The following is a 6652-nucleotide window of genomic DNA, read 5'->3' on the forward strand; positions in this document are numbered from 1 at the left end:
TAGCTTTGGGGTTTGTTTGCTCTTGGCTCTCTAGTTCTTTTAGTTGTGATGTTAGATTATCAATGTGAGATCTTTCTAGCTTTTGCTACAGCATTTAGTACTGTAACTTTCTCTGCTAACGCTGTTTCAGCTGCATGCCAGACATTCTGGCATATTGTCTCTTTGTTTTCATTAGTTTCAAAAAACTTCTTGATTTCTGCCTTAATTTCATTATTTACTCAGGAATCATTCAGGAGCAGGTTGTTCAATTTCATGTAGTTGTGTGGTTTTGAGAGAGCTTCTTAATCTTGAGTTCTAATCTGATTGTGCTGTGGTCTGAGAGACTGTTGTAAGTTCAGTTCTCTTGCATTTGCTGAGGAGTGTTTTACTTCCAATTATGTGATTGATTTTACAGTAAGTGCCATGTGGTGCCAAGAAGAATGTGTATTCTGTTGTTTTTGGGTGAAGAGTTCTGTAGCTACCTGACAGGTCCATTTGATCTAGAGTTGAGTTCAAGTCCTGAATATTTCTGTTAATTTTCTGTCTTGATGATCTGTCTCATATTGGCAGTGGTGTGTTAAAGTCTCCCACTATTATTATGTGTGAGTCTATGCAAAAATTGATTAATGGGATCTAACTAAACTAAAGAGCTTCTGCATAGCAAAAGAAACTATCATCAGAGTGAACAGACAACCTATGGAATGGGAGAACATTTTTGCAATCTATCCATCTGACAAAGGTCTAATATTCAGAATCTACAAAAAACTTAAGTTTATAAGGAAAAACCAAACAACCCCATTAACAAGTGGGCAAAGGACATGAACAGACACTTCGCAAAAGAAGATATTTATGTGGTCAACAAACATAAGAATAAAGGGTCAACATCACTGATCATTAGAGAAACCATATCAAAACCACAATGTGATACCACCTCACACACCAGTCAGAATGGTGATTATTAAAAAGTCAAGAAACAGCAGATGCTGGTGAGGCAGTGGAGAAATAGCAACACCGGAACTTGGCAGTGTTTATGTGAAACACTGTTTCACATAAACTTAGTTAGTGAAGTGGTGGTAGGATTTGAGAGAATTGACTCCAGTTTTGAAAGGACATCTACTGTGGATAAAATGCTACCAAAAAGCACTGCATGCTACAGAGAAATCTTTTGTAAAAAGAAAAGTCAGTCTATGTCACAAACTTCATTGTCTTATTTTTTTTTAATTGCCATGCGACCTCAATCTTCAGCAACCACCACCCTGACAGTCAGCAGCCATCAACAGAGAAGCACGACCCTCCACCAGCAAAAAGATGACAACACACTGAAGGCTCAGATGATGGCTAGCATTTTTTTTTTTTTTTTAGCAACAAAGCGTTTTAAAATTAGGGTATGTACTTTTTTAAAGATGTGATGCTATTGTACACTTAACAGACTACAGTATAGTGTGACCATAACTCTTATGTGCACTGGGAAACCAAAACGTTTGTGTGACTCACCATATTGCCATACTTGCTTTATTGCAGTGGTCTGGAATTGGACCCACAATATCTTCAAAATATGCCTGTAAAAACAGTAACAGCTTAGTGTTATGATAAAGGAAACACAGAGTGCTATGGAGCTAAAAGAAGGGGCACCTAGCTTAGCCTGTTGGGAGAGGGTCAGGAAAAGCTTTCTGAAGCTGGTGACCCCTCAGCTGCACTTTGGAGGATGAGTAAGTAGACAAAAGGGGGCTGGGCACGGTGGCTCATGCTTGTAATCCCAGCACTTGAGGAGTCCGAGGCGGGTGGATCATGAGGTCAAGAGATCCAGACCATCCTGGTCAACAGGGTGAAAACCTGTCTCTACCAAAAATACAAAAAATAGCTGGGTGTGGTGGAACATGCCTGTAGTTCCAGCTACTCGGGAGACTGAAGCAGGAGAATCACTTGAACCTGGGAGGCGGAGGTTGCAGTGAGCCAAGATTGCGCCATTGTACTCCAGCCTGGGTGATGGAGTGAGACTCCAACTCAAAAAAAAAAAAGAAAAAAAAAAAGGGATAGAAAGGGTGTACCAGGCAAATGTAACAGCATGTGCAAATGCACAGAATTGCAAGAAATCATGACATGTTCTGGCCCAACGTTCTTCTGTTACAGATGAGGAACTTGAAGGCCAGAAAAACTGAGGAGACTGCCCCAAGGTCACTCAGTGAATCAGTAGCAGGATCAGGATTTGCACCCAAGACATGCGTTTCCTTTTACATTCTATTTTCCACTGTCCCACAGTGCCTTAGGTTTGCAGCAGGAGGTTCTATGACTAGAGGTTGTTGAGACTGCAGCCAACTTTGAAAATGAGCTGCATGTGGGTGTGGGGGCTGGATCTGTCTCCGGCCTGTCCCTGGCTGGAGCCAAGCCAGGAACTTGGCAGTTTCCAGGGCTGAGCCACCCAGCTCACCCCAAGAAAGCCTCGGCCTCCAGCCACGGCACTACCGCAGGGTTTAATCATTAACTCCAAGTTCATAGGGCTGGAGCTGGAATGCACAGGACCTGGGGAGCAGACTGGGTCTCCAGGGAGCTAAGAGAAAGTTGGCTTTTGAGGTGGGAGGGGACCAAAGTTTAGAATGGGGTTTTTCATCGCTGAATGGATCCATGCTCTGGCCTCAGGAACAAGGGCGCTTGCTGTTACTCTCAATTTTGTTGGAGTTTACACATGTCGTTAGCTTGGTTTCAGGATTTCCTTTCAATTTTGTTCATAGCAGATTGCGCTTCCCTCTGCCACATCCCTCAGCCTGCATTCATTTACCCCACTCAACTGTGATGCCCCCTTGGAGGGCAGGACTCAGTGCCTGGTATAATCTGGCACATAGTTGGTGCTCATTAAATATATGCTGATTGATTGAGTAAATGAAACCCTAACTCTGCCTAAAGGTGTCCCAAAGCACATGCCTTTTAAAAAAATTAAAAGAAACCTGGCTGGATGCAGTGGCTCATGCCTGTAATCCCAGCACTTTTGGAAGTTGAGACAAGAGAATCGCTTGAGCCCAGGAGTTCGAGACCAACCTGGACAACAAAGTGAGACTCCATCTGCATGAAAATTAAAGAAAAGAAAAGAAAGAAATGGTAACTGATTTTCCTATAAAAGTTCAACAGAGGCTCACAAACATCCCTGGAGATACCCTGTGCTATCATAAAATAATCTAGCACCATGCCGAGGTCCACTGTTCTAGAAGAGATGGACTGCTCTTTTCTTTTTTTTGAAATAATTTCAACTTTTATCTTAGATTTGAGGGTACCTGTGCAGGTTTGTTGCTTGGATATATCGCATGACACTGAGGTTTGGGGTATGAATAATTCTATCACCCAGGTAGTGGGCATAGTACACTACCTTAGGTCAAAAAATGACCTAAGTTGTTTCTCAGCCCTTGCCTTCCTCTCTCTCCCCTTTTGGAGTCCCTACTGTCTACTGTTCCCATCTTTGTGTCCGTATGTACCCAGTGGTCAGCTCCCACTTATAAGTGAGAACATGTAGTATTTGGTTTTCTGTGCCTGCATTAATTCCCTTGGGATAAGAGCCTCCAGCTGCATCCGTGTTGCTGTAAAGGATGTGATTTCATTTTTTTTATGGCTGCATAGTATTCTATGGTATGTATGTACCACATTTGCTTTATCCAACCCACCGTGGATGGGCATCTAGGTTGGGTCCATGTCTTTACTATTGTGAATAACATGTCAATGAATATGTGAGTGCATGTGTCTGCTTGGTAGAACAATTTTCTTTTCCTTTGGGTAGATGACCAGTCATGGGATTGCTGGGTCGAATGGTAGTTCTGTTTGGGATGTTCTTTTTTTTTTGAGACAGAGTCTTGCTGTCACCAGGTGCCAGGCTGGAGTGCAGTGGTGCGATCTCAGCTCACTGCAACCTCCGCCTCCCAGGTTCAAGCAATGCTCCTGCCTCAGCCTCCCGAGTATCTAGGACTACAGGCGTGCACCACCATACACCCAGCTAATTTTTATATTCCTTAGTAGAGATGAGGTTTCACCATGTTGGCCAGGATGGTCTCCATCTCTTGACCTCATGATCCGCCCACCTCAGCCTCCCAAAGTGCTGGGATTACAGGTGTGAGCCACCGCGCCCGGCCAAGATGTTCTTAAGGAATCAGTGTGTGGATGACTGCAGAGTCTGTGAAGTTGTGTTGGCATTCTTTCGAGAGGGGTGCTATTCAGATATGAGGCCATGTTTTATTGAGGAAACAAAAGCCTAGTGGAGGTCAAATTCCAGCAGCATAATAAAGGTAACTGCCTCTTTTGATTTCTGAAAGCTGTAACCTGCAATCAAAAAGACTGCATTATCAGTAGCATTGCTAAGCCCTGGAAATGCACCTTTAAAGGGGTTTCTGGATTCCACAAAACAAAACTTCCCCTGGAAGGTGAGGTGCCATTAGCAGTAAAATTTTTGTTCCTTTTTGGTGAACCCAAGTTTCCTGATCTGTAAAGTAGAGATGGTCATCTCTTCTTCACACGGTGCTGGTACTGGTTAAATGGAATGAGGGCATATGACATCCTTGGCACCTAGGAGATGCCCAGTTCCAGTGCGAATGATCTTTCTCTTGAAAGTAAGAATCCTGAACCAATATACAGAGCCAGAGATGTGGAGATACATTTTGCTCTTAGAGGCCATGTGTGTGGTGCCCAGTGACTTGGAGACCGGTATGGAAGGGTAAGAATCACTCTGTGGAATGCTGACTTAAAGTGTAAATGTGTGTGAATGTGTAGCAAACGTGTTGCTATAGCTAGCACTGGAGCATACTCGGAGAAGAAACCTCCCTTGCAAGAATAGTCACTCTCCTGGAAAGTGACTATTGGTTGGAATTGAGCCATGAAGGCTGCTGACTCTCACCCTAGCAAATTCTGCATCACCCCAACGTCCTGGACATTCTGGGCAGGCAGACTGGCCAATGTCAGGGAGCCTCTTTCTGTACCAGCCTCTGGGTCCTTTTTTAATTTGTGGGTTAGTGGCCAGTTTGCATTTACCTCTGTCTTAGTACCTGTAGTTGTCAGGATTCTGTAAGTTCTTTAAAGTCCTAACACTCAGTGATGATTATGTCAGAGGAGAAGTTAATTCAAGAAGGGCCTCAGGCTTGGGTTCCTCCAACTTCCCATCTGCCCTTGGTCTCAGCACCAATGAAGAACAAATGGCCTTTGCCAGGAACCGGAAGACTCTGAGCTGCTCTGGCCACCTGATCTCTTTTTCCCTTGCCTTTATCATTTCTCTCCTCTGCCCTAAAAACTGAGATGAAATGAGAAGTAAATTGCCAAGGGAGATCCTTTCCTGGGGCAAATTTCCTGTCTTTGCTTACGGGCACGGAGACCCTGAGTGGGAAGGCCAGTTGCAGGGCACTCTCCCAGAACCAGCCCTGGGGTGACAGGTGCAGGCAGGATCCATGCTTTCTTGGGGGAGGGGAAGGATTGCAAAAGAGGAGGAGAAAGAAAGGCTGTGCGAGACCCCAAGGGCTGCCCCTATTTCTCTACTCCACTCCAACCTGAAACTGTCAGTCTCCACCAAGCCTGAGAGTGAGAGAGAGAGAGAGAGAGAGAGAGAGAGAGAGAGAGGGCGAGCTAGAGAGAGAAGGAGAGAGAAAGTGGGAGTAGGGAGAAAGAGACAGGGAGGGGGAAATCAAAGAAAATTGCAAAAGTCAATGGCCTGGAACTAGAGGCAGCCTCAGCAACTGCAGTGTGACTTTGATTCCCCTATCATAACCCTGAATTAAAAATTCAGGCAATTATCTGCATGGCTTCCTTCTGATTAGAATGAGCCGGAGCCTCATTAATGCATCGGCACAGAGGAAAGCCATTAGGGTCTGTGAAATGGAATGTTTCTCTGAGAACAGGTTCCGCTTGATGTAGAATACCCAGCAAAAAGAAATTTCACACATTTTTGAGCTCAGAGTCACAGAACGGAACCCTGCTTCAGGGCTGCAGACCCTGCCACCACAGCCGTCACCTCTCAGCTGGCTCTGGGTGAAAGCCACCTTTGTTTTGCAGCCTCTCACTGGCACCTCCATCCACTGCACTGTGTGGACGGAGGGTAAAGGAGCTGAGGGGCCGAGGGGTTTGCTGAGTGCTGAGACAGAGTCAGCCTTCAGCCTGGAGCCCCAGTTTCAAAGCCCTTGAGCCATGGGGAGCACAGGAACTTCCTGGGAATTCACTGCCCTCCTCTGCTAGAAGAACTAGAATAGAAGCAAGTTTGTTGAGGACAGTAAAGTTCCTAGACTCCAGAAAAGGTCAAAGTACCTCCATAGACCCCCAATTCTTAGTACTTTCTTCATGCATGTGGTAATTTGGTCATCCCAAGATGGCCAAAGCAGGATCTGGCAAAGCTTAGTCAGCCTTGGAAGCTTGTTGCTTAAGAAAGGATGAAGGGACTGGGTGTGGTGGTTCACGCCTATAATCCCAGTACTTTGGGAGGCTGAGGCAGGCGGATCACGAGGTCAGGAGTTTGAGACCAGCCTTACCAACATGGTGAAATCCCGTCTCTACTAAAAATACAAAAATTAGCTAGGCATGGTGGCTCATGCCTGTAATCCCAGCTACTCTGGAGGCTGAGGCAGGAGAATCGCTTGAATCCTGGAGGTGGAGGTTGCAGTGAGCTGAGATTGTGCCATTGCACTCCAGCCTGGGCAACAAAGTGAGACTCCAAATC

Source organism: Cebus imitator, unplaced genomic scaffold (assembly GCF_001604975.1).
Source record: "Cebus imitator isolate Cc_AM_T3 unplaced genomic scaffold, Cebus_imitator-1.0 Scaffold121, whole genome shotgun sequence".
NCBI lineage: Eukaryota > Metazoa > Chordata > Mammalia > Primates > Cebidae > Cebus > Cebus imitator.